Below are 11,286 nucleotides of genomic sequence, written 5' to 3' on the forward strand. Positions count from 1 at the left end.
TTGTGAGTCTGTGTTTGATTACTTTGTTCCTTAGATTCCACATATAAGTGAAATCATATGGTATTTATCTTTCACTGTCTGACTTATTTCACTCAGCATAATAACCTTAAGGTCCATCCATGTCGTTGCAAATGGTAGGATTTCATTTTTTTAATGGTTGAGTAATATTCTATTGTATATATGAACCATAATTTCTTTATCCAATCGTCTGTTGATAGGCATTTAGGTTGTTACCATATCTGCCATGATTGTAAATTGTGCTGCCATGAATATTGGAGTGTATAGATCTTTACGAATTATTGTTTTGGTTTTCTTTGGATAAATACAAGAAGTGCAATTGCAGGGTCAAAAGGTATATCCATTTTTAATTTTTTGAGAAACCTCCATGCTGTTTTCCATAGTGGCTTTATTAATTTGCAATCCCACCAACAATGTATGAGGGTTCCCTTTTCTCTGCATCCTCGCCAACACTTGTTGTTTTTTGATTTATTGATGATAATCATTCTGACAAGTGTGAGGTGATATCTCATTGTGGTTTTAATTTGCATTTCTCTGATGGTTAGCAACCTTGAGCATCGTTTCATATGTCTGTTAGCCATCCGTATTTCCTCTTTGAAGAAGTATCTGTTCAGGTTTTCTGCCTATTTTTTAATTAGATTGTTTGTTTTTTTGTTGTTGAGTTGTACAAGTTCTTTATATATTTTGGATATTAACCCCTTATCAGATGTATCATTAGCAAATATCTTCTCCCAAACAGTAAGTTATCTTTTTGTTTTGTTAATGGTTTCCTTTGTTGTACAAAAACTTTTTAGTTTGATGTAGTCCCATTTGTTTAATTTTTCTTTTGTTTCCCTTGCTCAAGGAGATATATCTGAAAAGAAATTCCTGTTAGTAATATCAGAGAGTTTACTGCCTATGAATATCAGAGAGTTTTCTTCTAGAAGTTTTATGGTTTGGGGTCTTACATTTAAGTCTTTAATCCATTTTGAGTCTATTCTTGAATATGGTGTAAGAAGGTGGTTAAGCTTCTCTTTTTTTGCATGTATCTGTCCAATTTTCCCAACACCATTTAATGAAGAGACCGTCTTTACCCCATTGTATATTCTTACTTCCTTTGTCATTTATTAAGTGAGCGTATAGACGTGGATTTATTTCTGGACTCTCTATTCTGTTCCATTGATTAATATATCTGTTTTTATGCCAGTACCATCCTGTTTGGATTACTGCAAACTTGTAGTATAGTTTGATATTAGGTAGTGTGATACCTCCAACTTTGTTCTTCTTTCTCAAGATTACTGTGGCTATTTGGGTTTTTTTATGGCTCTTTATAAATTTTAGGATTATTTGTTCTAGTTCTCTGAAAAATGCCATTGGTATTTTGATAGGGATTGCACTGAATCTATAGATTGCTTTGGGTAGTATGGCCATTTTAATGACGTTGATACTTCCTATCCATGAACGCGGTATATGCTTCCATTTATTTGTATCTTCTTCAATTTCTTTTTTCAATAACATAATTTTCTGAGAACAGGTCTTTTACCTTCTTGGTTAATTTGATCTCCAGGTATTTTACAGTTTTTGACACAATTGTAAATGGGATTGTTTTCTTAATTTCTCTTTCTGAAAGTTCTTCATTGGTGTATAAAAATGCCAGTGACTTCTGAATATTTATTTTGTAATCTGCTAATCAACTAATCATTGATAAGTTCTAACAGTTTTTTTGGTTTTATCTTTAGAGTTCTCTCTATATAGTATCATGTCATCAGCAAATAATGAGAGTTTTACTTCTTCCTTTCCAATTCAGATGCCTTTTATTTCTCTTTCTTGTCTTATTGCTGTGGCTAAAACTTCCAATACAATGTTGAAGAGGAGTGGTGAAAGGGGGCATCTTTGTCTTGTTCCTGATCTTAAGGAACAAGAGTATGTTGTTAGCTGTAGGTTTGTCATATATGGCCTTTATTATGTTGAAATATTTTCCCTCTATTCCCACTTTGCTGAGAGTTTTTATCATAAATAGATGCTGGATTTCATCAAATGATTTTTCTACATCTATTGATACAATCATATGGTTTTTATTTTTTGATTTGTTAATGTGGTGTATCACATTAATTGATTAGCAGATATTGTACCAACCTTGCATACCAGGAATAAATCCAACTTGATCATGTGTACAATATTTTTAATGTATTGCTGAATTCTGTTTGCCAATATTTTATTGAAGATCTTTGCATCAATGTTCATAAGAGATATTGGCCTATAGTTTTCTTTTTTTGTAATGTCTTTATCTGGTTTTCGAATCAAGTTAATGGTGGCCTCATAAAAAGAGTTAGGGAGCCTTCCATTTTCTTGAAATTTTTTTGAATAGTGTGAGAAGAATGGTGATAATTCTTCTTTGAATGTTTGATAAAACTCACTTATGAAGCCATCTGGTCCAAGACTTTTGTTTTGGGGGGAGGTTTTTGATTACTGATTCTATTTCATTGGTGGTAATCGGTTAGTTCAGATTTTCTGTTTCTTCTTGACTCAGTCTTGGGAGATTGTATGTTTCTAGGAATGTGTCCATTTCTTCAAGATTGTCCAATTTGTTGGCATATAATTTCTCATAGCATTTTCTTAGGATCCATTGTATTTCTGTGGCTCCATGGTTATTTCTCCTCTTTCATTTCTGATTTTATTTATTCGAGTCCTCTCTCTTTTTTCCCTGATGAGCCTGGCTAAGGGTCTGTCAATTTTCTTTATCCTTTCAAGGAACCAGCTCTTGGTTTCATTAATCTTTTGTATTGTTTTTCTAGACTCTATCTCATTTATTTCCATTCTGATCTTTATTATTTCCTACCATCTATTCACTTTGGGCTTTGTTTGCTGTTCTTTTTCTAGTTCTTTTAATTGTAAAGTTAGATTGTTTATTTGAGCTTTTTCTTGTTTCTTGAAGTAGGCCTGTATTGCTATGAATTTCCCTCTTAGGACCGCTTTCACTGTGTCCCATAACTTTTGAGTCGTTTTGTTTTCATTTTCATTTGTCTCTGGGTTTCTTTTGATTTCTTCCTTGATCTCATTAATAACCCATTCATTGTTTAGTAGCATGTTATTTAGCCTCCATGTGTTTGTGCATTTTCCAGTTTTTTCTTATAGTTGATATCTAGTTTCATACTATTGTGATCAGAGAAGATGGTCGATATGATTTCAATCTTAAATTTATTGAGACTTGATTTGTGCCCTAACATGTGGTCTATCCTTGAAAATGTTCCATGTGCACTTAGGAAAAATGTATATTTTGCTGCTTTGGGGTGAAATTCTCTGAAAATAGCTATTAAATTCATCTATTCTAGTGTGTCTTCTAGGCCCATTGTTTCCTTGTTGATTCTTTGCCTGGAAGATCTGTCCATTGGTGTCAATGGGGTGTTAAAGTTTGCTACTATGAGGGTATTACTATTGATTTCTCTTTTTATGTCAGTCAAAAATTGCTTTATGTATGTAGGTGCTCCTATGTTGGGTGCGTATAGGTTTACTAGGGTTATGTCCTCTTGATTTATCGATCCCTTTATCATTATGTAATGCCCTTTTTTGGTCTCTTATTATAGCCTTTGTTTTAAAGTCTATTTTATCTAAGTATTGCTACCTTGGCTTTTTTTTTTTTTCCTTCTTTTTCCATTTGCATGAAATATCTTTTTCCATCTCTTTACTTTCAGTCTGTGAGTGTCATTTGATCTGAAGCGGTTCTCTTGTAGACAGCATATGCATGGGTCTTATTTTCTTATCCATTTGGTTACCCTATGTCTTTTGATTGGAGCATTTAATTCGTTTACATTTAAAGTGATTGCTGATAGGTACATCGTTACTGTCATTTTATTATTCATATTTGTTATTTCTATTTTCTTTTTTACTCTTTCTCTTTTTACAGAAGATCCTTTAACATTTCTTGTACTGCTGACTTGTTGGTGATGAATTCCTTAAGCTTTTTCCTGTTTGGGAAGCTCTTTATCTCACCTTCCATTTTAATCGAAAGCCTTGCTATGTAAAGTATTCGTGATTGTAGATTCTTGTTTTTCATAACTTTGAATATTGCTTGCCATTCTCTTCTGGCCGGCAAAGTTTCTATTGAAAAGTCAGCAGACATTCTTATGGGGGTACCCTTGTAAGTAACTAGCTTCCTTTCTCTTGCTGCTTTTAAGATTTTTCTCTTTGTCTTTGACCTTTGGCACTTTAATTATGATATGTCTTGGTGTAGGTCTGTTTGAATTCCTCTTGCTTGGGACTCTTTGTGCTTCCTGAACTTGTATGTATAATTCATTTGCCAGGTTAAGGAAGTTTTCTGCCATTATTCTTCTCAATCCTTTGCTCTCTCTCTTCCTCTTCAGGTACTCCTATGATCCAGATATTTTTGCACTTCATGTTGTCCCAGAGGTCTCTTAAACTATCTTCATTTTTTAAATTCTTTTTTCTTTTTGTTGTTCTGATTGGGTGTATTCTGCTACCTTTTCTTCCAATTCGCTGATTCAGTCTTCTGCTTCATCCAATCTACTGTTGAATCCTTCTAGTGTATTCTCCATTTCAGTTATTGTATCTTTCATTTCTGTCTAGTTCTCGCTTATGGTTTTTATGTCCTTTTTATGCTATTGAGGTTCTCTTTGTGCTCATCCATTCTCACCATAAGTTTGTTGAGCATCCTTATAACCATTATTTTGAACTTTGTCTCTGATAGGTTGCTTGCCTCCATTTCATTTAGCTTATTTTCTGGAGTTTTCTCCTGCTGTTTCATTTGTGGAATGTTTCTTTGTTTTCTCATTTTATTAGTCTCTCTGTATTCGTCTCTGTGTGGTAGGAATATTTGTTTCATCTCTCAGCCTTGGCCAGATGGCCTAATGTAGAAAGTGTCCTGTGTGGCCTAGTGGTGCACTCTCCCTGATCCTTTATGCCGGGGCTCTGGACATGATCTTTGTGTGAGTTGTGTGTGATCTTATGTTGTTGCCAAGCCTTTATTGTTGTTAGTAGATCAGTGGTTGGAATTAATGTTCAGGCCGACTAATTGTGGGAATTCGCTGTACCCACAAGGTGAAAGATGTTGTGTGGGGGCTGATCCCACTGAGTGGTTTGTGTACTTGTTATAATCACCCTTTGTGTGTATCACTAATGGGTCTAGTCAGGAGTTGCTCTGTTGTGGTCTGGTGCCAGCTTCCAGATGCATTGGTTTTGTGGCCCCTTGGGAGGGGCTCCCCAATAAACCAAGGTCAGACACTGCTTTTGATTGCTGGGGGCTACCTGGTGAGAATAACAAAGCAATCCTCAGATGGTTGTTGCCTATGCTGGACTGGCTTCAATGTGGCTCCTTTATATTATCAGATATAGGTGTTATGATCAGCTGGACTTCAGGTGTTTCTCCACGTTGATTATTTTATAATTTGGTTGTGATTTCAATACAGACCTGGGAGGAGATGAACCCTGCTTTTACCTAGTCCACCATCTTCCCTGCCCTCCTCTGAACATACTCTCGAAGATTTACTTCTTTGCCCTCATTAATTTAAGCAAAACCCTCCTGGAACATAAATTTATGAAGGAAATATAAAATCAATACAGAATGTATATTTAAAAAATTTTAGGTAATTTCAGCAATATGTAATCTTCATTTAGTGAAAAGTCCAAATAAACACCCTTTATGCAACAGCTATTCTGAAAAGGAAGAAAGAAAGGTGAAAAGACTTCATGGAAAAAGAAGAACCTGAGATGGACCCAAAAGAATTACAGGATCTTAAAGGCAACAGGAAGACAGGGAGGCTCAGTTGGGGCTTGGGGTGGCATAACTGGGCAGGGAAGTGGAAAGCTGGGAAGCCAGATAAGCCAGGAGCTGGGACTCAGAGAAGTAAGTAGCCCTGAAATGGCAATAAAATGAGAGTTTCTGTCTGACAGGAAAATCCAAGCTAGATTAGAGGAAAAAGATTCCAAAATCAAAAACAAGAGTTGAAACTCCTGCCTTGATCCCACAGTAATCTGAAGAGGAACAAACTCTGAGATGTTCATATATAATATAATGCAAATCCATTTTATGCATTGTCATTTTTCAAAACTTCCTAGCTTCCAAGGTTTGAAATCCTGGAGGTTATTTCAATTTCTAGTCCTTTACTATCCATATCAAATTTCTCACAAAGCCTATCATCAATTCCTTCTTAGTTCTGCCTTGAAAAATTTCCCCTCCATTTCCAGGTCCACAGATAGTTACCTTGCACCAATCCTTGTCATCTCGCATTTGAGTTAGGCACCCACTGGGCTCAGTCTCCCATATCAACCCAGAAGGCAATGGAATGACATATCTAAAGTATTAAAAGAAAAAAGAAACTGTCAACCAACAATTCTAACAAAAGGAGAAATAGAGATTTCAAATATCATATTTTTAATAATGGATAGATCAATCGAACAGAAGACCAATAAAGAAACAGAGGACGTAATAGTGTACATAAAAAACCCATCTAACAAAAGAATACACATTCTTCTCATGTGCACATGGAACATTCTTCATGATAGACCGTATACTAGGTCTATCAAAACAACTCTCAATAAATTTGAAAAGTTTGAAATTTTATATAAAATATCTTTTTTGAAAACAATAGAACAAAGCGAGAAATCAGTAACAAAAGGAAAACTAAATAATTCAGAAATATGTGGATATTAACCTATGTAATCTTGGAAAAAAGTGGACCAAAAAGAAATTGCAAGTGAAATTAGAAAATACTCTGAGATGAAGGAAAATTAAAATGAAACATATCAAAACTTACAGTATACAGCGAAAGCAGTGATCAGAGGGAAATTTATAGCTATAAATGCTTGTATTTAAAAAAGGAAAGACCCCAAATCAATAACCTAATTTTATACCTTAATACCTAGAAAAAGAAGAGCATATTAAAACCAAAGATATCAGAGGAAGGAAATAATAAAGATTAGAGCAGGGATAAATGAAATAGAGAAAAGAAAAATAAAAGACTCAACAAAATGACAAGTTCGTTCTTTAAAAAAAAAAAAAATCTGATAAACATTTAGCTTGATGGACGAAAAAATACCAAAAAGAGAAGACTGAAATTATCAAAACCAGAAATAAAAGTGGTGACATTACAATAGATTTTACAAAAATAAAAATTATTATAGGAGAATATTATGAATAATTGTATGCCACTTAGATGGCATAAATGAAATGACCAAATTTCTAGAAATATACAAACTACAAAAATTGACTCAAGAAGAAATAGAAAATCTGAAAAGACATATAAAAATTCAAGAGATTGACTCAGCAATCAAAAACCTTCCAGCAAAGAAAAGTCCAGGACCAGATGGCTTCACTGGTAAATTCTCCTAAATACTCATAGAAGATTAACACCAGTCCTTCTCAAACTCCTCTAAAAATAAAAGAGGAGACAACACTTCCTAACTCATTTTATTTGCCAGCATTACACTGATACCAAAGACAAAGACATCAGAATGAAAAAAACTATAGACCAATATACCTTATGACTATACAAGAAAGAGCCCACAACAAAATGTTAGCAAAAAAAAAAAAAAAAATCCAGCAAAATCTTAAGAGAATTATACATCATGAATAAAAAAGATTTATCCCAGGAATGTAAGGATGGTTTAAAATATGAAATCAGTGTAATACACTATATTGGTATAATGAAGGAGAAACAAAACAAACTCTTTTGATGTAGAAAAAACATTTGAAAAATCCAACTCTCTCTCATGATAAAAACACTCAAAAAACTAGGACTAGAAAGGAATATCTTCAACAAGATAAAAAGCATTCGTGAAAAATCTACAGCCAGCATTGTACTCAATGATGAATAACTGGAAGCTTTCCTCCTAAGATCAGAAACAAAACCAGAATGCCCACTTTCACCACTTTTATTCAACATTGTACTGGATGTTCTAGCCAGAGCAAAAGGCAAGAAAAAGGAATAAAGTCTCCAAAATTGGAAAGCAGAAGTAAAACTATCTCTGTTTGCAGATAACATAATCTTGTAGTAATAAATTCATAAGGAATCTATATACAAAAAAAAAAAAAACCAATAAGAGCTGATAAACTAATTCAGCAAAGTTTCAGGATATATAAACAATATACAAAAATCAGTTGTATTTCTATACACTAGCAATTAACAATGTGAAAAAAATTTTAAAAAATTCGTTTATAATAGCATGAGAAGAAATACAATACTTAGGAAAAATTTAACTAAGGAGGTTCAAGACTTGCACATTGAAAACTATAAAAATTTTTGAGATAAAGAAAACCTAAGTAAATGGAAAAAATATCCCATATTCATGAATTGGAAAATGACACTGTTAAGATGGTAATACTACCAAAAGCAATCAAGAGAGTCAATGCAATCTCTATCAAAATACCAGTGGCCTCTTGAAGAAATGTAAAAGCTTATCTTAAAATTAATATAAAGTTGCAAGGGATCTCAAATAGCCAAAAGCAATTTTGAAAAAGAAAAAGTTGGAAGACTGTCAATTTCCAATTTCAAAACTTACTACAAAGGTAATTAAAATAGTATATGGAACTGGCATATGAGTAGACATAAACACCAAGAAGATAAAACTGAGAGTCCAGAAATAAATTCATACATCTATGGTCAATTAATTTTCAACAGGGGTGTCAAAACCATTCAATGATGAAAGAATATTTTATTCAACAAATAGTGCTGCAAAAGAATGAAGTTGAATCCCACTTCACACTGTATACACAAATTAACTCAAAATAGAGTAAAAATTTAAATGTAAGAGCTGAAACTCTTAAAATAAAACATGAGTAAATCTTCATGACCTTGGGTTGGCCAAATGATTCTTAGATAAGATACTGAAAGCACAAGCAACCAAAGAAAAAATAATTAATTACACCTTATCAAAATTAAAAACTTTTGTGCATCACAGGACACTATCAAAAAAGGGAAAAGATGACCTAGAGAATGGGAGAAAATATTTGCAAATCGTATGTCTGATAAGGGTTTAGTATCCAGAGTATATAAAGAGCCTTATACAACAACAAAAGGGAGGGAGGGAGGGAGGGAGGGAGGGAGGAAGGAAGGAAGGAAGGAAGGAAGGAAGGAAGGAAGGAAGGAAGGAAGGAAGGAAGGAAGGAAGGAAAGAAGCAAGGAAGGAAGGAAGGAAACAAGAAAGGAAAGATGGAAGAAAGGAAGGGAGAACAATGGGCAAAGGGCTTGAACAGATATTTCTCCAAGAAGGTATGCAAGTACATAAAAAGATGCTCAATATCATGAGTCATTAGGGAAATGGACATTAAAACCACAATAGGGTACACTTCACATCCAGGAGAATGGCTATAATAAAATAAAAAGAAAATAACAAGTGTTTATGAGGATCTGAAAAAATTGGAACCATCATATATTCCTGATGGGAGTATTAAATGTTGAAGCCGTTATGGAAAACAGCTTGGCAGTCCTTCAGTAAGTTATATATAGAAGTACTATATGACCCAGTAATTCTACTCCAACTTATATATCCAAGATCAATGAAAACACATGTTCAAACAAAATCTTGTACATGAATGCTTATAGCAGCACTACTCACAATAGTCAAAATGTGGAAATAAGGTAAATATTTATGAACAGATAACTGGATAAGTAAAATATCCATACAATGGAATATTATTCAGCCATTAAAAGGAATGGAGTACTGACAAATGCTATAATATGGATAAACTTCAAACAATGTTTGTTTTTTGTGGTGTTGACTTGTATGAGTTCTTTACAAATTTGGGGTATTAACCCTTTATCAGATGTATTATTGGCAAATTATCTTCTCCCATTCAGTAGGTTGTCTTTTTGTTTTGTTGATAGTTTCCTTTGCCTGTGCACAAACTTTTTAGTTTGATGTAGTCCCATTTATTTTTTCTTTTGTTTCCCTTGCCTGAGAAGATATATTGGAAAAATATTACCAAGAGCAATGTCAGAGAATATACCACCTATGTTTTCTTCCAGGAGTTTTATGGTTTGGGGTCTTACATTTATGTCTTTAATCTATTTTGAGTTTATTCTTGTATATGGTATAAGAAAGAAATTGAAGAAGATACAAATAAATGGAAGCGTATACCATGCTCATGGATAGGAAGAACTGACATCATTAAAATATCCATACTACCCAAAAGCAATCTAATAAATTTAATACAACCCATATCAGAAAACCAATGGCATTTTTCACAGAACTAGAAAAAATAATTCTAAAATTTATATGAAATAACCATTTCTCCAAAGAGGACAGATGGCCAATAGATATATGAAAAGATGCTCCATGTCACTAATCATCAGAGAAATGCAAATGAAAACCACAATGAGATATAACCTACATCTGTCAGAATGTCTATCATCAATAAATCAATAAACAAGCATTGGCAAGGATGTGGAGAAAAGGGAACCCTTGTGGGTTGTTGGTGGGGTTGCAAATTGGTGCAGCCACTATAGAAAGCAGTATGGAGTTTCCTCAAAGAATTAAAAATAGAACTACCTTATGACCCAGCAATTCCACTTCTGGATATTTTTCCGGAGAAATCCGAAAACTCCAGTTGAAAAGATATATGCACCTTTGTGTTTACTGTAGCATTATTTACAATAACCAAGATATAGAAGCAACCTAGGTGCCCATCAATAGACAATTGGATAAAGAAATGGTGGAATATTACAATGGAATATTACCTAACCATAAAAAAGAATGAAATCGTACCATTTGCGACAACATAGATTGAGCTAGAGAGTATTATGCTAGGTGAAATAAGGCAGACAGAGAAAGAAAAATACCATAGGATTTCACCAATATGAAGAATCTAAAGACAAAATAAATGAACAAATAAAATAGAAACAGACTCATAGATACAACTAAATGCTTGCCAGATGGGAGGCGGTCAGGGGCTGAGTGAAAATAGGTAAAGGGATTAAAAAGTATAAATTGGAAGTTATAAAAATGGTCATGTAGATGTGAAATACAGCATAGGGAATATAGTCAATAATATTATAATAACCATATATAGTGCCAGGTGGATACTAGACTAATTGGGGGGATCACTTCATAAATTATATAAATGTCTAACCACCATGCTGTACACCTGAGACTAATATAAAGTAATATTGAATGTCAACTGTAATTGAATAATTAAAAAAAAGTACCACTGAAAGAGTAGTACAGTTCCCAATTTTTTCCTCCTGTATTTTCTGGCCTGGGCAATAAGGCAGCACAAAACTCAGAAGTGGGCACTGGGTGCACAGAAAAAAAGCTTCAGGAAAGACCCTTTTATTC

Source organism: Pteropus vampyrus, unplaced genomic scaffold, assembly GCF_000151845.1.
Source record: "Pteropus vampyrus isolate Shadow unplaced genomic scaffold, Pvam_2.0 Scaffold20, whole genome shotgun sequence".
Lineage (NCBI taxonomy): Eukaryota > Metazoa > Chordata > Mammalia > Chiroptera > Pteropodidae > Pteropus > Pteropus vampyrus.